The 26,279-nt window shown below is 37.8% G+C and overlaps 1 pseudogene; it reads left to right on the top strand.

Moving 5' to 3' along the window:
• The first annotated feature begins 3,121 nt into the window (after nucleotides 1-3,121).
• LOC126689810 (probable polyol transporter 6) lies at nucleotides 3,122-6,894 on the top strand (annotated as a pseudogene).
• The last annotated feature ends 19,385 nt before the right edge of the window (nucleotides 6,895-26,279 follow it).

Genomic DNA, 26,279 nt, shown 5'->3' with positions numbered 1-26,279 from the left:
GGAAAAGAAATCCTAATTCGCAACATTTTTTTTTTTTTGTTTTTGTTTTTTTGTTTAATGGAAAATAGTCCCAAAATTAGGATGAGGTAGATAAAGCAAGTGTGCAAGGGCTATGCCTATGCCCAGGACAGTGAACGAACATTAAATAAGGGCCCATCATCAACCTTTTTTTTTTTTTTGGATATGGCCCATCATCAAGCTTGGTTGGTGTAATAAGCAAATTTAGTATTTATGAACAGTAATGCCAAGAGTGCACTTGTGTCACAGAAGCCATGTGCTATCTAGATTCCCGCTGTAAGAAAATGATGTCTATATCGACGTTAATTTTTTTTTTTCCTAAAAAAAAAGTGACAACTCAATACAAGTAGTTCATATTAATTTCTATCAAAAGCTCCAACATTAGATTTCAAATGCAATCAAATTTTTTTTGACAATTTTCCCTCCAATTTGAGATGCATGAACTATTTTCAACCCGTTTTAAACCAAATCAAATTCTGTCATAAATAACAGTAATTCCCAAAACTCATTGTTAACTTTTTTTTTTTTGAGAAGGCACTCATTGTTAACTTAAGTATGTGTGTGTATATATATATATATATATTTGCAAAATTTTATTCTCACTATCATGTGTTTCAAATAATTAAAAACTAGCTGTATTTTTTGCAATAAATTTTCCTTCAGATTGAATTTTAAAAATTTCATTAAAAAATGTAATACATATTAATAAGATAGACAAAGTTTAGCTACAAAATTGATTGTAGCCTAAGACTTCAACTTTACACAATAAAATAAATACTATTACATATTTTGAAAATCTAACCATTAAATTGCATGTTTTTTATGCTCTCAATATACATGTCAAATTTTGTATCAATAAGATATTATTTACTATATAATCTACAATCTTATATTTTATACATAACTTTAAACTACAAAAACTTGCAATTTAAATAATTTATTGATGATAGAGCTATTCATCTTTAATTTTTTAAAAATTTTGTAAGTATGGAGGATATAAGAAAAAAATGTAATCCAATGGTGGATTTGTCAAAATTCATCTCTAATGAAAAGATATTAAGGTTGTAGGCTAAGACTACAACTAATTTTGTAGTTAAACTTTGTCCTAATAAGATTCATTTTAATGTAATAGCACAAGTACGTTAAGATATAAAAACTAAGTATATAAAAATGTCAATTATCCACCTTATTTTTCTATGAGGACAATCAATTTGCATACTCTATGAACAATGAAATTTAATGATTTCAAATACTTAAATTGTTTATCTCATTAATTATTTTTTTTAATAAACCAAATTTGAAACCCTTCATTCAAAATGAATATAATTATGCCTTTAAAAAAAAAACTATAATAATTTATTTATAGTATCTACAAATGTTTGTCTAGTTGACTTTATAGGAAAAATATAAATTGATAAATGATAACTGTTATTCAATGCATTGATGCAATGCAGGAATTATAAGCTATTTTATAACAGAAAGGTGGATATTAGAAGGAAAAACTCTCTCGCTCTCTCTCTCTCTCAACTTTTTATATCATTTGGAGTTTTCATAAAAGTGAGCACGAAATTGAAAAATAAAACTAGTCAGATTTTGAAAAGTAATAAATATAATACTCATTATATGTACAAGGAAAATTATAGGATACTTATAGAGTATAATAATTGTGTACTCTTTCTTCTCATATGAATTTCGTATACTACCATGAATTTAATTAATGCTGGTTGAATAAAAGATTTGGGATTCAATCTCCGTCTACACAAAAAACTGATAGGTGTCTTGGTTTAATAATAAAGAGCTATTATCAAGAGCAGACCCCATAAGTTGAAACTATCAAAAAAAAAATTAAAAAAAAAAAAAAATTAATGAGATTTACTATTATGTTTATGTGAGAGAATAGAATTATTAAAAGCAAATATTGTATTTTTGAGATATTTTATAATTACCCACATAATTAAATTAGAGAACAACCATCAACATTTCCTTTTCTTTGACATTGAAGAATGATTCTTTGATAGATAAAAGGTCACCTCGTAATGTTAAAGAGTAGAATTTTGAGAGGGATATACATTAATATTTATTCGAAAAAAGATTTTATTAGAAGATAAGTGAGCTTTAAGAGAGAATGAAATGGTAGAAAGTAGAAACACAGGGAATGAATTGGAGAAATTGTTTAAAAATTAAAAACAAAAGAAGATGTTACGTACGTTGAGGATTTTTTTTTTAAAAAAAAAAAAGAAGAAGAAGAAGAAGAAGAAGAAAAGGGATCAATGTCCTTTCGTGCTATTGAAAAGTGAGTTATAGTGTAAATTTTTTTAAGAAATAATAACATTAAAAAGGTATATAAGAGGTCAGGAAGGAGTGAATCAGATTCTCTTGTGATTTTATGGAAAGATAAGACGAATTAATATTTCATGCATCAAATAATGTATTTCAAATGGTTTATATCTAGTCGTGGTTCATATCCAAATAATATATGTCTAGCGGTGATTTATGTTCGAATAATATATGTCCAATGGTGGTTCATGTCCGAATAATTTATCTAGCGGTGGTAGATCAATTCATTAATATATATGTTCATTAATGAAGTATTAGTGAGATCATGTTTTATTAAATAATGAGATGATAATAAAGTAACTTGCATCCAGCAGTACAATAATAATAAGTTAACATATACTTAATAATGTAATTTCAAAGATGGAGAAAACATTGACTTATCTTTTATGTTTCTGACTCCAGCTGTATAGCATCACTTTATTCTTTATGTGATTTGTGGCTCCAGCCATATAGCATTACTTCATAATTTGTGGCTCCAGTCGTATAGCATTAGTTTATAGTTTGTGGCTTTAGCCATATAGCATTAGTAAGTTGATAACATTCCAAGGGCATAATAATATGAGTATAGTGGTACAATGATAATAAAATAAAATATACTTAATAGTATAATTTTGGAGATAAAAATATAATGACTTATCTTCATAGTTTGTGGCTCCAGCCGTATAACATCAATGGACTTATAACATTTCAACAGCATGATGAAATGAGTCCAGCAGTATAGTATGGTATTATGAGTCCATGGTGACTTCCTGATTGAAAGGGAAAAATGGGTGCAACTGGAGGGAGAAATAATATTTCCAGCCGTGTGCATAGGTTGGTTAAGTTTGTCTCCATTATCATGCACATAAATGAAATTCCTCGTGATGATACTCTTTTGGTTTTTAGTAATATATAAGTGATATTGCCTTCCATGAGAAGGGCTTTTAATATTATAAGTTTGTACCTTTTATATGAAGGGCCTTTAGCATTATAATTATATGCCTTCTATGACTATGAGAAGGACTTTTGATAAAATGTTCTTGGAAGAGTGTTTAATATGTTTTAAGATGTATGGATATGGTAAGAAATATATATGTTTTATGAGATATGATGTTTGTAATATGTATAAGAATTATATGTAGATACTTTGTTGAATATGGATCTTGTATATGTATACTTTGTAAGATATGGAGTTTAAAGATATATGAGAAGTATGTATGGATATTTTGTGAGGAATGTGTTTGTTAAATATATGGAAGTGTGAGATAGATAATATGAAAGTTAAATATAGTAAATACATGAGTTTATAGTTGCTACTGGAGTGGTTTTTTGTGTTATGTCATGGGTTATGTTGCTTTCTAGGAAGAAAGATTTTATAAGAGAAATAGAGAAAGAGATGGAGATGTGTTTATGGGTAGCAAAATGATGATATTTCAGAATAATAGAGTGTGGAAGAAATGGATAGTAGTGTTGTAATAGGTGTGTTGTGTTTTTATCTAAGAAGAGAGATTTTGTAAGAGAGATGGAGAAGTATGGAAATGTTTAGAGATATAGGTAGCAAAGTGAATGAAGTTTCAGAACAAGAGAGTGAGAGAGAGATGGATAGTGGTGTATAATGGTGCCTGTTGTGTGTTGCTTGGTCCTCTTTATATAGAGCCAAGTATGTAATTAAGTTTGAATTAGTTGAAGGGAAATTCAGCAAATAAGGAAAGGTTTTTGGCAAAATAAGTGATTTCCTTAATTGGTTTTTATTTATTTATTTAGCTAAAAGAAGAAATTATGAGCCTTTAATGTTGCTGGAGCTATTGTTACAACTATCAGCTCTACATCAATAGCTGCTGGATGATGTCATCTAAATGACATCCTTTGCTGGAGGAAAATATTTAACATTAAATTCATGGTTTGGCTGAAAATGGTATGGTAACCTTTATAGGATCCTTCTATATCTGGTATTACAGCTAGAAGCTAAGGATCTTAGTTTAAAATGGTATGAGTTCTTTTATAGGACATTTGCTTCTTTGGGTATGGTAGCAAGTTGTTGGGTTTGGGCATTAATGAGTTGATGATGTTACTTTTGGACATGTGTGAGTTGCCTAAGCTGTTGCTAGAGCTATTGCAGTTGCTGCTAGAGTTGTTGTTGTTTCTGCTGGAGCTGTGGTAGCTTTTGCTGGAGCTGTTACAGCTTCTGCTGGAACTATTATTGGTATTTTTGGGTAAGTTTCTTTTTTGGAAAATAATATGTTTAGTCCATATATAATTTTGGAAAGTAATAGACTAGATGGTTGATATTTGATGAAATTTTAAAGATGTAATTATGATCTCTTGGTGTTTTAACCAAATTTTGGAGAGCAAGGAGAGTATTTATTGCTAGATATGAGATATTAATATAGATTTAGCCATGTGTTTGAGATTGATTTAAATAAAAATAATAATATAATATACATGAAATAATATAATTACATTTTTAAACTTATATTATATGATGAGCATTAATTTTTATGGAAAGAGCATGAGGAGTTTTATCATTTTAAGTGTTATGTGATATGAGAGGCTTACCAAATGTTACCTATTACACACTGATTCGTCAAAGTTCAAGGAATTGGAAAAGACATGCCAAGCAACATGTTTTCCTTTATCAACTTTGAACCACTAAAGTTTTACTGAACATACTTTTTAACCCTCCAAACCGCGACTCCCAAAATTCTTCTGATGAGACTCATGAGTTTGGATCATGAGCAAAAAATGAGATGATGTGCTATGAGCTTAAACCATGGGCTTTGACGCATTTTTGTGTAAATATGAGTTTTTTTTTGGTTTTAAAAGAGATTATCCCAAAATCCATGATAATATTGATGTGGTGTAGGTTGCCAATGAAATAAAGTTATATGGCATGAAAAATTTGTCCTCAACACTTTGTACACTCAATAAAGTTTTAAAAAATTATAAGTTCTCTTAAAAAATGATTTGAAGTAAGGGTGTATATATATAATTTCAAGGTTGATAATTTTATATATAGTATTATACATATTTATTATGACTTACTTTTGTATTAGAAAATTAATGTGTTATATTTTTACACACACGCATATATATATATATATATATATATATATATTGGGAAAAGGATGGTCTCTAACATCATTGCATTAAACTGATCTAAAATTTCATCTTCTATATCTTATACAGATAATGGTGTAATGAGTGGAGCAATGATGTACATAAAGGAAGATCTCAAAATCAATGACACCAAACTGGAAACCATTGCTGGAATCTTAAACCTTTGTGCTCTTGTAGGATCTATTGTTGCTGGAAGAATCTCCGATTACATAGGTCGCCGTTGCACAATTTTCCTAGCCTCTATTTTGTTCATGCTAGGTGCAATTCTAATGGGCTATAGCCCATCCTTTACAATCATTATGATCGGAAGGTGCACCACTGGCATTGGTGCAGGCTTTGCACTTCTGATTGCACCAGTTTACACTACTGAAATTTCTTCTCCTTCAACCCGAGTTTTCATAAGCTCCCTTCCTGACCTTAGCCTTAGCTTTGGAATCTTACTTGGCTATATATCAAACTATTTTTTTTTTCCAAATTGAGTTTGAAACTTGGATGGAGGATAATGCTTGGAATTGCAGCAGTTCCTTCTCTTGCTTTGGCTTTAGGCATCCTAAAAATGCCGGAGTCGCCAAGGTGGTTAGTAATTCAAGGTCGTTTAGGAGAACCAAAAAAGATCTTATTGCAAATATCTAATACTAAGGAAGAAGCTGAAATCCGTTTCCATGACATGAAAGCTGCGGCTGGAATAGATGTAAACTGCACTGAGGATGTTATAAAGCTTCCTAGCAAGGCTTGCGGCAAAGGGTTTTGCAATGAACTGTTGTTTAGGCCTTCCCGTTCTGTTCGTTGAATTTTATTTGCAGCAGTAGGACTTCATTTCTTCCAGCATTCAGTTGGTATCGATGCAGTGCTGTTATATAGTCTAAGAATCTTCAAGGCAGCTGGAATTATTGACAAGAACAAGCTCTTACTTGCCACAATTGGGATAGGACTTACAAAGACTCTATTTATGTTAATAGCCACATGTTTACTAGATAAAGTTGGGAGGAGACCTCTCTTGCTAATAAGCACTGGGGGTATGGTTTTAGCCCTTGTAGGATTAGGATGTTGGCTTGACCATGATGAACCACTACAAAGAAAAGCATTCATTGGCAATGAGCCTAAGTATTGCTGCTACTTTCACATTTGTGGGATTGCATTCTTTAGGGCTTGGGCCTGTGACATGGGTCTATAGCTCTGAGATATTTCCTTTGAAGTTGAGGGCACAACTTCACAAGGGGCCAGTATTGGGGTGGCTATAAATAGAGGCATGAATGCAACAATTTCCATGAGTTTTATTTCAATTTACAAAGCAATTACGATTGGTAGGACCTTCTTTATGCTTGCTGGTATATATGGTGGCTTGGGCATTCATCTATATATTCTTGCCAGAGACAAAGGGAAGGTCCTTGGAAGAGATGGAGATCGCTCTTCAACAGCAAGGCTAGGACAGAAGACACATAATGGCAAGGGGTGCAATGAAGAATAAGAGCTTGTTTGGATGTAGTGAGTTTTGAGTGATATCACTTAGTTTTCTGTTTTCATCATCCAAATCATGTGGGTCTCACGGAAGAGCACTTGTTTGGATGAGTTTTGGATCATTGTTTCCATCATTCAATTATCTGATTTTTGAGTGATGACTTATGGAAATTGAAAACACATTTTAAGTGTTTTTAGTTTCCATAACTCTATTTTCAATGGCATTTCCGTAATTAAACATACATTGAGGGGCCCACTAGTCAAGTCAACTGCAACTTTTGACTCTTTTTTTTTTTCTCACTGGGTTTGGTGATTTTTTTTTTTTTTTTTTTTTTTTTTTTTTTTTTTTTTTCCAATGGGTTCGGTGAGTTTGGGTATTGGGGGTTGAAGGGGAAAAAAAAATGTAAAAGCTGCACCAAGTGATAGGTATGGGGTCCACAAACAGTTGGAAAATATTAAGTGATGACAAGTGAGTGATGGTGCCAAACGGGTGGGGTGTAGAGAGTTGGGGTATTTTAAGTGATGAGTGATAAGTGACAAAAATTGAGTGATGAGTGATGAGTGATCATTTTTTTTAACCAAACAAGCCTTAAGTGATTCAAAGAGTTATATTGGTGTTAAAGTTGGATCTTGGTGTTAGAATATAAAATTAAATAAAGCAATAAGACTATACATGTCGTATGTTCTGTTTTCATTTATTTTTCATATAGTTTAGGGTCTCAAAGGCAAGTAACACATTTGTCACTTGTCTATCCAAAACAAAAGCACATTGGCTTTCTGAAATACTTCGGAGAGTATGATTTTCAATTTCTTTGCTGAAACCTTGGCTATGATTTTCTACAACAAATTATTTATATATATATATATGTGTGTAGGGACACGATTTGCGTTAAACCGCAGTTGAGTTGGGTTCGCACGTAAATGGGCCCATACAATATCATTTGTAGAGAGTGGGATCGAAAGGCTAAGTCATGTTTACCCGGCTGTGGTTTTGTTAAGGAGCTCATAAATGGTTCAGGTGTCTCCACTTCTGGAAACCCCCCTTTCTTTAGGTTACATATTTTTCTTTTATACTAGCATGCGTTCAATTTCCTTCGTCCATGTGTAGGGTCAACCTTTCCAAGACTGATACTTGTCCCATCAGTCCCAGACCTAAGTCGTTGAGAGTTATTGATAAAGTTAACGGATAAGGCTCTGTTAGGCGCAGAGATATGCATGGGGAGGGTGGCAAAGGAAGCCTTTCTTAGATATTTTAGATTTCCCTTCAAGCATGTCCCTTTACCTTTCTGCCCTTGTTCTTGGGTCAGCCGAGGACTGCACTGTCCTCGGCCGCTTCTCTGGGCCAATTGGGCCATACTATTCTTGAGCTCTGGCCATGACCTTTTTCAGCTTAGGCCTTTGGACCCTTCATTAGCAAATGGGCCTGGCCCGTCAATTATTGGACCCTACAATAGCCCCTCAAAACCCTGCTGTCCGGCCTCTTGGCTGGAGAGGGGGGTTTTGGTAACTCCGAGCCTTTATTACGGCTCATTTAATTCGACCCTTCCCTGGCGTTGGCAGTTATCCGAATGCTCAGGAAACGCTCCTATCTACGAGATATCCTTTTTTGATTTAGCCTCTATCCGTTCTGTCCGTTTGGCTACCCGAAGTAGGCCTTTAATGTTTTTCCTTCACGAGACCTCTCGAATTCAATGGCTACTGATAACGTGGGGGTGCAGAACAGTCGCCTTCTTGCTGGCAGATCTCCTTAAAGATCAGAACATGTTTAATGCCATCCTCTTTGTCCCTTATATAAAGAGGGTGGACATGAGTTGTTTCTTTCATATGTGAATCATTTAATCCCCCAGAAAACTGAAATCCTTAGATTCCTCCCAGAATTCACATTTACCCTCCGATTATACCTTGACTCATAATACGTTCACCACAGTCATAGGTGATGAAGAAACCTTCTCCGTCCCTAAAATACCTTGTTCTGGCTAAGCTCGAGATGGCTCGATCGGGGCAAGGGTGGCGGAGACTCAAGATTTGTCTCACCTACCTTTCAACCAAAATCCGAAGCAGGAACTCGTCACGTCGCATCTTCGACGTGACTGAGCCGAGAACACACAGCATCATCACCACCCGCTCTCTCATGAGCATATCTAATGTGGTTCCGGTGTGCTAGGAGTCAGGACTGGGGCAGGGACTAAATGTCCCTGCTTTTTCCTCTCTTTGTTCACTGGTGCCACCTTCTACTTTTCTTTCTTCTTCTTTCCACCACCAGCTCCATCCTGGGGCTTTTCCTTCTCCCTCTTTTGCTCTTTTTACTTTCTTTTCATTGCTTCCCTCTTCTTCTCCTCCTTCTCTTGCTCATGTCCTCCATCTTCCTCATTCATCTCCTCCATCCTCTTCTTCCTCGGCACTCTTCGGTGACAAGAGCTTGCTGAAGTGCTTCCATGTGTTCCAATTCTTCTTCCTTGTCCTTTATTTTTTTTCTAAAAAGGTTCGTCTCCTGATATGAGTAGCACTGAGGCAGAGATTGGAAAAGCTTTGAAGGCGAGTTTAAAAGGCAGCTGATTATTTACTTATTTGTACTGCGGATGCTAGTGTTATTTTGACAGTTCATTTTTTGTATAGGCTTGTTTAAGCCCTTCTTTGTACGTTGTAACAATTTTCCATATTAATAAAAGTTGCTATTCATTTATTTTACATGTTCTATTTTCATGTTTTATGAGTTTACACACGCTGCTCGGCACAATAATATAGCATTTGAATTAATGGTAACTAAGGCTGAAATATTTGTTAATAAAAAGACGCCACCACAACTTTAATAAAGTTATTAATATTCGACATAACAATCCGACCAGTGAGAAACGAGGCTTACCTTAAATTAGCCGAGATGGGGGCTAAGTGCTAGATAAGGTGTAAAAAGTAACTGTCCGAGGATATGTCACCTTCCCAATGAGTAGTTTCCTTAGGCTAACGATCATCAGGCCATTTCGTCATCTCCTGAGCATACTGGCCTTAACCTTTTCCAGTATTTGAGCAGAGAAACTTCTCCATCCGAGCAGTTGATTTCCCAAAAGGCTTGAGTCCGAGGACTTCGTAGCGCCTAGGTTCTGCCTTAAACTTAGATTTTTTCAGTATTTGGTTTCCCCATAAGCTTGGGTCCGAGGACCGCACAAGGCCTAGGTTCTGTCCAAGATTCTTTGAGTTTAGTTTCTCCTATTCCTCAGGTATTTCACGAGGTGCTGAGCAGCAAGTTGTCCTCGGCAACAGTTATTCCTCGGTGGGAGCCATTGTCCCTGGGCCCCCATGCAGAACAGGCCTGGACCGCGAATTTACTTGGCCCATAACTTTAAGGGTATTTACGTAGTTTATGGTTACGTGGTGCTTTCTGGCGTCCCAATGCTCGAGGTGCACCTTCCAGAAACTCCTTTAATCCCCTGGTTACAGGTGGCATTGGAGATTGAGCCTAAGCCATCTTGTCCGTAGTGTTCCTGGGGGCACTGCGTGCATTAAATGCCACCACCTTATTTCTTTAAATAAATAAATAGAAGAGAAAGTCACTTCACCCTCGCACCAATTCCTTAGTTTTCTCCCAAATCACAGCTCCTATACTCAGTGCTGTCCTCCCTTAGCATAACATGTTTGAGGCGAGAGTTGGGAAGAAAGAACTCCCTCCGTCACAGAAGCGCCGCGCCCTTATGAGACTAAAAATGGTGAGGTATGGGCACAGGAAGCATAAGTTCAAGAGAGTGCTCCATTTCAATCGAGGGGAAAGGATGTCTCTCCCTCTTTTAGTCAAAATCCGAAGTAGGTTCTGTTCATGCCAGAACTTTGGTGTGTCAGAAGAAAGATTCTCCGCCATCAGCGCCTCTGCCTTGTGGCGGGCGAATATTTAGAGAAAGCCCCTCAGCTTCCAACTCCCTGCACCTTTCCTTCAGCGGTGTCAGGCTCAAGTTGGGTCTCTTTTGCTGTTTGAGTTGTGGGCAAGTGAAAGCATTGAGGAAGAACAACGTATTGGAGCTGTAGCCAACCTCTCCTCTGATCTACTTCCTCGGTTTTTACTTTATTCTCTTGTATCTTCCTTTCTTTTTGGTTATGTAGTGAGCTTTGATACAAACTGATTCTAGCTTTTCGTTGTACACTGTACTATCTTATTGCTTTAGTAAAAAATGGCGATTTCTTTACTTGTTTTGAATGCTGTTCCTTTGATAAAACTACTTTGTGAGTTAGTGTGCTCCATGTGTGTGTTTCTCCTCGGCAGTATTTAGAGCAAGAACTCTTGAAACATGATCCAACTAATTCTAATCTATCGACACTATCAGGCAGAATAATAATAACTCATAGTAAGTTAAACTTAGGAAACTAACCGAGATAACGGTTGAACATTCCGTAGTAAGCACGAGAATATTGTATGAGGACGACAAATTCTAAATAATTCATCCGAGGGAGTGACCGAGCATTGCATGACTTCAGTTATGCTTTTGGAAACACGTTACTCCATTCCATACTGGTCCCTCTAGTGTTGAGGATTCGAGGGCAAACTGGAGCGTCCATGTAACACAGCTTTTCCTTTTAAGTAGTTGGTTTCCCCAGAGGCTTGGGTCCGAGGACCATACAAGACCTTGGTTCTGCCCAAAACTTGTATTCTCTTTTTAAGTAGTTGGTTTCCCCAAAGGCTTGGGTCCGAGGACCATACAAGGCCTTGGTTCTGTCCAAAACTTGTATTCTCTTTTTAAGTAGTTGGTTTCCCCAGAGGCTTGGGTCCGAGGACCATACAAGGCCTTGGTTCTGTCCAAAACTTGTATTCTCTTTTTAAGTAGTTGGTTTCCCCAGAGGCTTGGGTCCGAGGACCATACAAGGCCTTGGTTCTGTCCAAAACTTGTATTCTCTTTTTAAGTAGTTGGTTTCCCCAGAGGCTTGGGTCCGAGGACCATACAAGGCCTTGGTTCTGTCCAAAACTTGTATTCTCTTTTTAAGTAGTTGGTTTCCCCAGAGGCTTGGGTCCTAGGACCATACAAGGCCTTGGTTCTGTCCAAAACTTGTATTCTCTTTTTAAGTAGTTGGTTTCCCCAGAGGCTTGGGTCCGAGGACCATACAAGGCCTTGGTTCTGTCCAAAACTTGTATTCTCTTTTTAAGTAGTTGGTTTCCCCAGAGGCTTGGGTCCGAGGACCATACAGGGCCTTGGTTCTGTCCAAAACTTGTATTCTTCCTTTTAAGTAGTTGGTTTCCCCAGAGGCTTGGGTCCGAGGACCATACAAGGCCTTGGTTCTGTCCAAAACTTGTATTCTCTTTTTAAGTAGTTGGTTTCCCCAAAGGCTTGGGTCCGAGGACCATACAAGGCCTTGGTTCTGTCCAAAACTTGTATTCTCTTTTTAAGTAGTTGGTTTCCCCAGAGGCTTGGGTCCTAGGACCATACAAGGCCTTGGTTCTGTCCAAAACTTGTATTCTCTTTTTAAGTAGTTGGTTTCCCCAGAGGCTTGGGTCCGAGGACCATACAAGGCCTTGGTTCTGTCCAAAACTTGTATTCTCTTTTTAAGTAGTTGGTTTCCCCAGAGGCTTGGGTTCGAGGACCATACAAGGCCTTGGTTCTGTCCAAAACTTGTATTCTCTTTTTAAGTAGTTGGTTTCCCCAGAGGCTTGGGTCCGAGGACCATACAAGGCCTTGGTTCTGTCCAAAACTTGTATTCTTCCTTATTTGCTTATCTTCCGAAGGTTTAGCTCCTCGAATAAGGTGGGGGAAGCTGGCCTGATGTTTGAAGCCCCTAGGCTTGCCCATGTCGTTGACACCGTGGAACGTAGCCCCTAGTGGGAGCCTATGTTGGAATAGCAACAATGTGTCGCCGGTGATACAGGCATCCTCGTAGTCCCTTGTTCGACAGAAGCTCAACTTCGCCACCGCTCGAGCTAACACGCAAGCCTCCCCACAGGCGGCGCCAATTGTAGGGACACGATTTGCGTTAAACCGCAGTTGAGTTGGGTTCGCACGTAAATGGGCCCATACAATATCATTTGTAGAGAGTGGGATCGAAAGGCTAAGTCATGTTTACCCGACTGTGGTTTTGTTAAGGAGCTCATAAATGGTTCAGGTGTCTCCACTTCTGGAAACCCCCCTTTCTTTAGGTTACATATTTTTCTTTTATACTAGCATGCGTTCAATTTCCTTCGTCCACGTGTAGGGTCAACCTTTCCAAGACTGATACTTGTCCCATCAGTCCCAGACCTAAGTCGTTGAGAGTTATTGATAAAGTTAACGGATAAGGCTCTGTTAGGCGCAGAGATATGCATGGGGAGGGTGGCAAAGGAAGCCTTTCTTAGATATTTTAGATTTCCCTTCAAGTACGTCCCTTTACCTTTCTGCCCTTGTTCTTGGGTCAGCCGAGGACTGCACTGTCCTCGGCCGCTTCTCTGGGCCAATTGGGCCATACTATTCTTGAGCTCTGGCCATGACCTTTTTCAACTTAGGCCTTTGGACCCTTCATCAGCAAATGGGCCTGGCCCGTCAATTATTGGACCCCACAATATGCTAATGTGATGATATTTAGTGAACCATGCTACATTCTTCTCATAGACCAAGCAATACCAAACTAAATTTTAGACCAAGCATAAAAAAAAAAAAAGGATTCTTCCAAGTGTTACAAAGGATCCTATTTTGGATGGTGTTTTTTTTTTTTTTTAATTTTTTTTTTAAGGTTGTTCATGGGTCGGGTATGATCGTATCCTCCCAAAAAATCACCTTACTCGACTGTATCGAGTCTTAGAATGCATTCTAACATGTTTAGTTCATTGATGCATTGGATACTAATGGGAATGACGAGGTTACATCCTACAGACGAAGCTAACGCTAATGACGAAGAAAGCACCCATGACGAAGGCGTCCTGAATAACGAAGAAACTAGTCATCACCGACGAAGGCAGGGGAGTCATTCAATGCAGTAAATCAATGACCTGGGCAGTTACCAAATCAACCAGGCAGACCGTTGGGAGCCTCTTAAAAGCCCCATTATTGGACAAGAGGCGTTACCAAGGAAAGCATTAACAACCACAACAGCTAGCACCCAAAGCCACATATATAAAGCCCTTACATTGTCAACAGAAGGTACGGATATACATTCACACTTTGAGAGAGCACTCTGGTTTTTTATCTTGTTCTTCCATTTTTCATTTCATAAGGTGCTTTCATTATTCTGACTTTGGCATCGGAGGCGTTGTGGCAGGCACCACACCGGTGACCCTTATAGAGGATACATTCGCATCGACAAGGAGTTCCATCTGCCCACTTTGGCTGACGAACTCGCGCTTCATCAGATACTAGCCACGCCACTTTTCTATTTAAAAAATATATATTAATACCTTTCATGGATCCCAATTCGGGGTTGATGTTTTTTCCAATCACCAAAATTCATAAAAGTGTGATGAGATTTATGCGTTAATTTTTTTATATAACATCCCATCATCACACACACATATACATAAATCTCATCACACTCTTAGAGATTTTGGTGATTGGAAAAAACATCAATCCCTAATTGGGATCAATGAAAAGTATTAATATTTATATTTAAAAAAAAAAAAAAAAGCCTCCGAGTATGCGCAACACAGGTGTAATGAGGATAGTTTTTTCCAATAACATAAAATAAGTGATTAATACCAACATTTTGATTGAATAATGTAAATATCCAAAATCTACTATTAAAATATTCTTTTTTTTAATTACTTTAAAGCGTACAAAGCATTCACTATTCAAGTAACAATACTTCTAAATTTCATGATTAATACGATACAAAATTAAGACTCATTTTCAATTAAAATATTTTTTAAAACACATTATATAAATATATATATATATATATATATATTTATATATATATTACCAAAGTAATACAATTCTTGAAGGAGAGAATAAAAATCATTATGAATAAATTTGCAATTTTTAAAGAATAAGAATTTAAATGAGAAAAGAATGGAGGAAAAAAAAAGACTCGAAAGAAAAAGTATTTGTATCTTAGGCTGCAAGGCCTTAACAATGCATTAGCAAAATATCCATTGATTTGATTATCCGCTTCCATTCTAATCGTCAATGGACATCATAAGACTAGATGGCCCATAATTTTTGCTAAACCTATATTATCACTTTACAAGTGTGGTTCCTCTTAGTAGACATCGGGCAATGTTTTTAATAAACCCAACTTTGCCAGTATGACCAGGTTGGTACGAAAAGGTATTTTATATCGAATGATATTACATCATCCGTATCAAAATTTAATAAATGAGAGATATGCATGCAAAAATAATTACCTACTAACACACGTCTTTCAATTGTTAGTGAATTAGTTATTTTTTGTTGACATGTCTCACATTTATTGAATTTTGATACCGCTAACATTGTTAAGGACATAATTTGTGTAATTGGCTAATCTTTTAACAAAACGCACTTTACTTGTATTTGGGTAGATCTAGGACGTGTTTAATACTTCAAGAAACATGTTGTTCAAGTCTAGTATTAAAGCCATGAAGATTGGACCAAGAAACAAGTGAAGAAAGACTGTTCATTAAAGCTGGACAAATAGCTCGACACCTGCGAACAGACAGCTTGACAGCTGCTCGATACCTCTCGACAGCTAGGCTATCTATCGAGCTCTTCAGTTGATTGTTATCACAATCTCGATACCTCTCAATAACTGGTGGATCGATCGAGAAAGCTTTTGTCTTCTTGACAACTCCTCGATAGCTTCTCGATAGCTATATCTGTCGAAGTTTAAAGCTCGACACCTCCCGATCGATCGAGGTTACGGGAATTCAGATTTCCAGATCTGATTTTCGGCCCAAGTTTTTGTATTTGTGTAGGGTTTCTTTTCTCACAACCCTAGTCCTATATAAGGCTTATTTTAGAGGCCGTCATATAAGAGAATATAAGGAGAACATATGTAAAAGGTGACTGATGCCTTATTTTCTCTGGAAGAAGCTACTGCATTTTCACGCCTTAGGGTTTTGTAACCAAGTGCTTCTTGATCTTCATTGTTGATGAAGTGAAGAACTTTGCAGTCAACATTCTTCTTCATCAAGTTGGTGAGTGAGTCACGTACTGGGATTTGTGCAAAGGAGTTAGTCATGTACTAGGATTCGTGCATCAAAGGGTGGCGTTCATATATTGAAGAGTTTAGAGGTTCTGAAGCGGTAGAAGGTTTTTGCTGTGAGTTCATCTACGGGGATTATAGAGTCTAGGGACAAAAGTTTTGTACTAGATTTGAAACTTCTCTTTACTATAGTGGATTGCTTTTCGGAAAGGTTTCTTCCTAGATTTTTTACTGTGAAACTAGTTTGTTTCATTAGTTTTCCTGGGTTATGATATCTTGTCTTATTTATTTTTCCACTGCATGATTTTAACATGATATTGATGTTTGTTTGTTTTAACAAGTTTTATTCATAATAAATCTAATTAACAATTTGGGTTTAAAACTTGTTAATTCTATCAACCGGGATTTAAATTTCCTAACAAACATGATATCATTTGATACTAAATACCTTCTCGGTTGATACGGTATACCAAATTTTGACTGTATCATGTGAATGCATAGCAAACTAGCCAAATTTTGGCAACGTTCTTTTTTCTTTTCTCTCTTAATTATTTATTTATTTCTTTCTTTCTTTTTAAAGATTAGTCGGCCAAAATCTATATCGCATCAACCAGTTCGTACTAGCAAAGTTAGGCTTTTTAAACAAATATAAACCCCCTCGAATATACTTCAAGATGCACTGGCTCAAGCGTTATTTAAGTTATCTACAAAAAGAAGCTAGATATGAAAAGAAATAAATAATTGACCTAATCTGATTATGATAGTCGTCCTTTTCCGTATGACAGAGAGATGCTGCCTTTGTCGCACAGAAACATATTGGCACACCTTTATTTTGTAATGAAAGCCTGATGTTAACCTAAAAGAATGGTTTTACACCGTTTTATACCTATAAAATAAAATAATTAAAATTGTGACTTGAAGTTATTAATTATGTAAATAATTTGTGTGTAATAAACTCCTTTAAAAGTATTGGAATACAATGGTAAAATCACGTGAACATCAAAACTACTCATGTGAACAATTTAAAAAAAAAAAAAAAATTGTATCCTTTTATGTTGGGGATTTTTATTCTCTCCAATCTATTTAACGACATACCTAATTTCAGTATTAAAAAAAGAAAAAAAAAAAAAGTGAATTTAGGTAGTACACCAATTATAAGTTGACACTAAAAAGCATGTAGTAGAATAAAGTGTATATTTGGGTATGCCTCCTAAGTTCCTCGCAAGCTTTTCCTATTGTTTACTTTTCCTGCAGCTTGACACCGAATATATAGAGACTCTTGACCAAGTTCTAGGGCTAGCTACTTGCAAGATATGTCAATCTTTATGTGGCGATTTAGATAACTTTATATTATGCACAAAAAAATTTTTTTTGACTGAAAAAGGTAGACAAAGTGGGGGATTGAAACGTGACATCATGTAAAATGAAAGGCAGATTATACATATACATGTAAGTCAAAAACTTTCAAAAAAAAATAAAATAAAAATACATGTAAGTCAAAAAAAGCGTCTACATTTTTTCCTACTGAACCTACCAGGCATGTAACCACCAAGAACCTTCGTCCATATCAAGTATATGATGTGCACATTAAAGATGGTCATGGCCCCAAGATTTGAACGTCCCATGTGAAAAATGGGTGCCATGGCAAATGTTAAAATTTTAGCATTTGATACACCAAACACCAAAAATATATCTTCATTAGATGTGTCATAATTTCTCTCTCCTCTCTACTATCTCTCGCTTTTCTCTCTCATATATCTCTCTTGTCTCCTCTCTCTTTATATTACTTTTTGTGTTTTTTAATAGATGGTGAGTGTTATTTTAGATTATTTTAATAGGTAACGTGTTAAAATAAGAGATGAGATGTAGGATATAATGTTAAATGCTCAGTTAAAATAGATAAAATTATTTTTTTTTGGTGTATTAAAATAAAATTTCAAACTCGTTTTTTGGTTGACCATATAAATCACCACTACATTACCGTGCATTAGCATTCGGTTTCTACAAAATATCTCATTTTACTATCTAAGAAGTTATTTTATCTATTATACCTTACCATTTTACAACACACCCAACATCACAACTTTTATATTTCTATACAACACATTAAAATAATATATCTATACAATAAAATATATAACCCAAAACAATAAAAAAGAAAATTTTAGTTTAATTTTGTGGTGAGTAAGGGAGAGAGAGAAAGAGGAATATGATTTTGAGGTGAATGAATAAAAAATATTATTTTAATTTTGCAAGTGAGCTGCAGTACCATTATAAATTTAAGATGGTACTATATCACAATTACAAATTTTTTTACAATTGCTCTACCGGATAATGGGCTTTTATTGTGTGCTTTGATGCTAAAATATAGCATATGCAAGATTGGGTACTGATGCTCTTAGTTATATATACCAATTTACTGTATCACAATTGCACGACTGGATAATGGGCTTTTATTGTGCTTTGATGCTAAAATATAGCATATGCAAGACCGAGTCCTGATGCTCTTAATTATGTATACCATATCATATATTTCTTGACTCTCGCATTGTTTACAGCAAGTGACAGTGGCTACTCCAATAGTTTGGCCATGTGCCACCTAATCAAGAAACTGGAAGAGAAACCATTATATATATTATGATTTCTATTTCCTTCCATTCATAATATAGCACATTTGTTCTTTTGATTTCAATGCTTATAATTTACTTCATTATCGTTGAAGGGTAAAATTTAGTATATTTTTTTAGGTATTATGCTTTATATTCAACCATGTAATTACATTTACTAATAAACTATATAGCTGAATTTAATTTTTTTTAGAAAAAATGCACTGCTTTTGTTGTAATATTGGTCAATATAACAATGTAATTGAATTCACTTAAAAAACCTAATTATATATATATATATATATATATATATACATGCACACACACATAATATTTATGAAATTGTACCTAAATTTTACTTAATGTTCTATATATCTATAATTTAATTTGGTTGAACTTGTAATATTAATGTTTTTGTGTGTTTCTTTTTTTGACTTTTTTTTTAGAAGATTTTTTTCCGACTAATTTTATCTTTCGATAACGCCACCTTTAATTCTAGAGTTTAACTAAAATTCTACTTATGTCTCCAACGTGCTCTCCTGTTGCAGAATATATATCCTTCTATACTATACATTTGTTTAAAAAAACAATTTTTTTGATATCACATTTGTTTAAAAAAAAACATAAAACAATATTCAACTTAATAGTCAATACCTAAGATAATGTAATACGTAAGATAATGTATTACCTGTAAGGTTATAGTACTGTTTTCTTTAATATTGTTAGTGACACATATGTGCAAGTATACGTACCCACAAAAACCCCATCTTTAGATTAGATCACAGGATATAATCCGATAGGATTTTAACTTGAAACTCAACGAAAAACCAAGTTATCTATTTCTTTTTAGTTTAAAAACTGCCAAAATCAATCCAAACCTAATAGAAACTATAATATCAAAATTAACTTTTCCATTTTTCAATGATAGAGAATGACATTATGCAAGAGAAACATATAGTTGCAAGCTTCTCCCGTGGTAATTTTAATACAAAATCCTTTTTTTTTTTTTTTTTTTTTTTTTTTTTTTTTTTTTTTCACTATCATGATATATTTTCAAAAAGCAAAACTTGCATCTGCACCACAGTTTGGTCGCTTTCCTGTGAGAAGAGTTACAAACTTGGAGTAATTCTAGGACCGTAACTTACAACACATTTTTTCACAAATATCTTATGTGGTAAATTGTGATTAGTTATCTATCATTTTATATGAATTTACAATTTTTTTTAATATTTATCCGAAAAAAAAAAAGGAAATGTAATCTAAATAAACAAACCGTACATAGTCTAAAAAAACAGACCGTAGGTTTGTTTGAAAAAAAAATATCCTATTAATTTTAGGCTTTGTTGCTATTATCAACTTGATAATATTTAGATAGACAAAATTGTAGGTTATAGTTGATGTGCAACGAAAATTCGCTAAGTCATCTCCCGTCCATATGTGCCGTCCAAAGGATAGACAAGAGGTAAGTCTTTGCTAACTCGTCCGTCTGTCCTTAAGGACAGACGAGCTCACTATCGTCCGTCTGTCCTTGAGGACAGACGGGCTTTTTAGTGTTCGTCCGTCTGTAAAGGACGGACGAGTTTGCTACCATCCCCTCGTCCATAAAGGACAAGGGAGGTTACTACGTCTCCGCCGAGTGGAAGAACGTACCATCACCAGTCAAGCCCAACCGTTGTGAAATACAAACTTCAACATCAGTTACGGAAGTTACTTCCGAGCCTGTTGGATTCCTCAACTGTAGAAGCGGTTACTAAACAAGTAACCGCTTCCCGCATACTATATAAGCACACGCCAATGAAAGAGTAAGGCATTCTGTTCTTGAGAAACTGAGTTTACATTTTTTCAGTCAGAGACTAATTTCACCATTGGAGGGTTCTTGGCCGGCTTCCACCGGTCTCCTCTGAGTTTTTACTTGTTTTCTCAGGATTCAGTCGCAAGTTTACCAAGGCCCGGCATTTTCAGTCCACTGATATCCCAGAGTTCATCAGTTGGCGCCGTCTGTGGGAAAAGAATAACGTTTGATTTCCATTGTTGGATTCTGCGATTTCTTTCTTGGACATAAGGGCTGAAATGGTCCGGACAAGGTTAAGGGTTACCAGCCCAGGCCTTCAAGAAAGCAGAGGCGACTGTCAATCGGTGCCTACCGTACAACCGCCTTCTGTCCAACACGTGCAATCCATGGCTGCTACTATGGCAGAATTGATCCGCCAGAACCAGGAGTTGGTTAGAGAACTTAACATGAGGAGGCAGCATCGCGATGAGAACGTTGGAAGACAGGTCCAGAGCCAAGATGAGAGGAATGTCGAGTTTGAAAGCCAGTCAAGGGGTACCCCTTCAAGGAGGGTGCCTCACTTGGAAAGGGAGATGGACCAAATGAGAAGAACTATGGATGAGATGAAGGAAAATATGAAGAGGACCAACCCCGTAGAGGACTTGGTTCACAGGACTGACTCCCCGTTTGTGCCTCCTATCAATGCTCATCCTTTGCCACCGAAGTTCAAGATGCCTTCCTTAGATTCATATGATGGGACGCGAGATCCATTTGACCACATTGCCACCTTCAAAACTACTATGCATCTTCAAGGGGTTCCGGATGAAATAATGTGCAGAGCTTTCCCCACTACCCTTAAAGGACCCGCACGAGTGTGGTTCAACAAAATACCTCCGAGCACGGTAACGTCCTTCGAAGAATTAAGCAAGTTGTTTGTCAACAACTTCATCGGAGGACAGAGGCACAAGCGTTCCTCGTCTAGTTTGCTGACCATAGAACAAGGGGAGAATGAAAGTTTGCGGTCGTTCATTACGTGGTTCAATAGGGAAGCTCTAGCAGTGGACGAGATGGATGACAAGCTCCTCCTGGTGGCTTTCCACAATGGGGTTCACTCTGATTTGTTCATCCACAAGCTATATGAGCAAGAGCCTCAGACCATGGCCGAACTCGTCCACTCAGCCCAGAATTTTATGAATGCGGAGGATGCTATCATAGCCAAGAAGAGGAAGAGAATTGAGAAAATGGATGCTAACCCCACTCACCACTCAGAACAAGGTCCTCGTCTTAAGAAAGGACGAACGGAAGACAAAAAGGATCGTGACAGGAAGGCAGGCCCTTCAGCACAAAGTCAGCAGTATACGCCGTTGAACATGCCACTTGATCAAGTCCTAATGCAAATCAAGGATAATCCTTCCTTGAAGTGGCCAGAAAAAATGAAGGGAGATCCAAATAAGCGTAATAGAAACAAGTATTGTCGCTTCCATAGAGACCATGGGCATGATACGGACGAATGTTTTGATCTAAAGCAGCAGATTGAGAATCTTATAAGGCAGGGGAAGCTAAGAAGTTTCCTAGGACGAGACCACAAGGACGAAAAACTCAAGAGAAAAGCTGAAGAGTCGTCACGGCCACCTCTCGGAGAAATCAGAGTTATTGTCGGAGGGAGCTCTACAGTTCAGTCGTCCAGGTCCAGGAAAACATACCTGAAGGTGGTGCAGAGCGTCCAGCTCTCTGGACGACCACCTAGAGATAGGGATACGGACGAACAGGCAATCACATTCACCGAAGAAGAAGCTGAAAGAATCCACCATCCTCATGACGATGCTATTGTCATTACCTTGCTCATCGCTGACTACACAACCAGAAGGGTACTCGTTGATAATGGAAGTTTGGCAGATATCTTGTATCTTTCAGCTTTTCAGCAGATGAAGTTAGGACGAGACCGTCTTCGTCCGGTGAATTCTCCATTAGTAGGTTTTGGTGGAATAAAGGTGCAGCCCGTGGGTACTGTTACATTACCAGTGGTAGTTGGGGCATATCCACAGCAAGTCACCAAGGACGTGAGTTTCCTAGTAGTAGACTGTTCGTCCTCCTATAATGCCATAATTGGGAGGCCAACTTTGAATAGTTGGAAAGCAGTTACGTCCACCTATCACCTATCAGTCAAGTTCCCAACAGACTATGGAGTAGGACAAGTGCAAGGAGATCAACTGGCAGCGAGAGAGTGTTACTTGGCTATGTTGGCCACAGACGAGCAAGGGCAGACCATGACTATTGAAGAAAAAAGGGTCGTGGTAGAACCTATTGAAGTGTTGGAAGATGTTCCCTTAGACGAAAGGAACCCTGAGAGATGTACCAGGGTGGGGGCAGATCTAGAAGGAGGAATTAAAGAAAACCTTGTCCAGTTTTTGAGGAAAAATATAGATGTGTTTGCTTGGAGTCATGAGGATATGCCTGGAATAGATCCTAATGTCATCACCCATTGCCTGAATGTATGTCCATCCTCGAAGCCAATGCGACAAAAGAAAAGGGTGTTTGCTCTTGAGAGAGAAAATGCTATTAAAGACGAGGTTCAAAAATTGATGGCAGCGAAATTTATCCGAGAGGTGTACTATCCAGATTGGTTGGCCAACGTAATGATGGTCAAAAAGGCGAACGGCAAGTGGAGGATGTGTGTGGATTTTACTGATCTGAACAAGGCTTGCCCAAAAGATAGCTATCCATTACCACGCATTGATCAACTGGTGGACTCAACCGCAGGCCATAAACTGCTTAGTTTTATGGACGCTTTCTCAGGATACAACCAGATATGGATGGACGAGGTTGACCAGGAGAAGACCTCATTTGTTACTAGTCAGGGCTTGTTCTGTTATGAAGTAATGCCCTTCGGCTTGAAAAACGCTGGAGTAACGTATCAACAACTGGTCAATCACATGTTCCATCCGTAGATTGGGCGAAATGTCGAAGTGTATGTGGATGATATGTTAGTGAAAAGTTTGGAAGAGTGTAAACATCTAGACGACTTACAAGAAACTTTCAACACACTCAGACGATACAGTATGAAGTTGAACCCCAGCAAATGTGCTTTCGGGGTAGCATCGGGAAAATTTCTTGGATTCATGGTCTCACACAGGGGGATCGAGGCAAACCCGGAAAAGATCAAGGCAATCCTAGAAATGAAGCCTCCGCAGAATATTAAAGAAGTTCAATCTCTCACCGGGCGAGTTGCCGCCCTCAACAGGTTTGTCTCCAAATCTACTGACAAGTGTTTGCCATTTTTCAAGGTTCTAAAGAAAGCATTCGAATGGACGGACGAGTGCCAAAGAGCCTTCCAAGATTTGAAGACATATCTTGTTACGCCCCCGTTGCTAAGTCCGTCCGTGGTAGGAGAGGAACTATTTTTATACCTGGCAGTGACCCCACATGCTGTGAGCTCAGCACTGATAAGAGAGGAAGCAAAAATGCAAAAGCCAGTGTACTACACCAGTAGGGCATTGAGGGGGGCGGAAGGGCGATATCCATTAATAGAAAAGCTGGCCTTCGCGCTCATCACGGCTTCTAGGAAGTTAAGACACTACTTCCAAGCCCATGTAATCAATGTGATGACAGATCACCCACTTAAGAAAGCTATGAACAAGTTGGAAGCCGCAGGACGTCTGATCCAATGGGCAGTCGAACTCAGTGAGTTTGATATCTGTTACCAACCAAGACACGCTATTAAGGCTCAAGCCTTGGCAGATTTTATTGTGGAGTTCACACCAAGATGCGATGATGAAGTGCAAGAGGATTTTGGTGGGTGGTCCATGTAGATGGCTCGTCCACACAGCATGCAGGAGGAGTAGGGGTGGTTTTGCAATCCCCTGAAGGAGACAAGTTGAAGCATAGAGTCCGTCTGCAATATCGACCAACTAACAATGAGGTGGAGTATGAAGCTCTGCTTAAAGGGCTAGAATTGGCTAAGTTTGTAGAAGCGGAGTCAGTTCTTGTCCTGGGAGACTCTTCGTTGGTAATGGGCCAAATAAATGGGACATATGAGGCGAAAGAAAAGCGAATGAAAAAGTACTTGGAGAGGGTATTACAGCTTGTGAAAAAATTCAAGAAAGCTAACTTCATTCAAATCCCGAGGGAAGAGAATGCAGAAGCAGATACCTTAGCGAAGGAAGCCTCAGCAACCGGAACAACCGACGAGTATAATGAAATTCAATACGTCTCGAGTGTAGATCTCCCGGAAGTGCAGCAAATAGGGAATGAAGAAAATTGGATGACCCCAATCGTCTCGTATCTGAAGGACGGGAGACTTCCGGAAGCAAGAGACGAAGCTAAAAAACTCAGGATAAAAGCAGCCAGGTACGTCCTTATGGACGAAGTTCTTTATAAGAGGGGCTTTTCTCAACCTTATCTTAGGTGTCTGGCCCCAGAGGAGGCGAACTATGTGCTGAGGGAAGTTCATGAAGGAGCTTGTGGAAACCATTCGGGAGCCAGAACGCTCATCCACAAAGTCGTCTATGCAGGGTACTATTGGCCAACTGTCCAAGCGGATGCAAAAGCTTATGTCAAGGCATGTGACAAATGCCAACGATTCAGCAATATCCCCAGGCAACCATCAGAGTATCTCACCCCAATGATGGCCCCGTGGCCCTTTGCTCAATGGGGCCTAGACATCCTGGGTCCTTTTCCACTTGGAACTAGACAGATGAAATTTTTGGTGGTAGGGATTGACTACTTCACGAAGTGGGTAGAAGCAGAACCATTGGCAAGCATTACCCAACAGAATGTAAAGAACTTCGTCTGGAAAAATATACTATGCAGGTTTGGAGTACCCAAGGTACTGGTATCCGATAATGGGCGGCAATTTGACAATACTCTTTTCAGGGACTTCTGTCAACACTTCGGAATCCACAATCACTACTCCTCTCCCGCCCATCCACAAGCAAACGGTCAGGCTGAGGTTACAAACCGATCCTTGTTGAAAATCATCAAGACTTGTCTTGAGGGGGTAAAGGGAATATGGCCAGATGAGTTACCTGGTGTCCTATAGGCATACAGGACGACTGTGAGGACCCCTACAGGGGAAACCCCTTTTAACCTAGCCTATGGGAGCGAAGCAGTTATACCTGCGGAAGTGCACATGGCCACTCATAGGGTGACATCATATCACGCCAAGGATAATGAGGAGCAACTCCGTCTGAACCTCGATCTTATAGACGAAGTGAGGACAGAAGCAGAGCACAGAGCAGCGAAGTACAAGAACCTCATGGCTAGGCAATATGATGCAATGGTGAAACCAAGGTGCTTTAACATAGGAGATCTCGTCCTGAGAAAGGTCTCCCTGGCAATCAAAAATCCAGCTCATGGGAAACTAAGCCCCAATTGGGAGGGACCCTACAGAGTCATCAACTTTAAAAGGCAAAGATCCTATTATTTGGAGGCCTTGGACGGGAGAAAGCTAGAACATCCTTGGAACGTGGAGCACCTGAGGAAGTACTACCAGTAAGAATGAGCCAGAACGAGTATCACTGTGGACGAGCTTGGAGCTTGCTACTCTTTATATTCTACTTATGTTTAATTATATGTTTGATACTATTGCTTTGCTATTTATGTTGTGGTTTTTTATCATGATTCTGGATGAAGCTATGAAGTTAACTAAATAAAAGGCACAAGCATGTATGTGCCCTATTTGTAAACGATATGTGTAATGTACAAAATGTTGTGTGAAATTCGAACTCCATACTACTCTCGTTCAAAGCTAACCTGCAAGGTGGCTAGGAACGAAATATTTTAACTGACAATGAGACGAATAAATTCTCTGGACGCGGAGATATAACGTCTAAAGCTTTCCTGAAGGAAAAGCAAGATCAAGGCACCCCATCCTAATCAAAGGACGAGGTAGAGCCTATGAGCCTAGAATATTCGTCCATGAGGGTAAAGCA

This window comes from Quercus robur, chromosome 6 (assembly GCF_932294415.1).
Source record: "Quercus robur chromosome 6, dhQueRobu3.1, whole genome shotgun sequence".
NCBI classification, from domain to species: Eukaryota; Viridiplantae; Streptophyta; class Magnoliopsida; order Fagales; family Fagaceae; genus Quercus; species Quercus robur.
The sequence above is the reverse complement of the archived record's forward strand: the minus strand, read 5'-3'. Positions and strand labels throughout refer to the sequence as shown.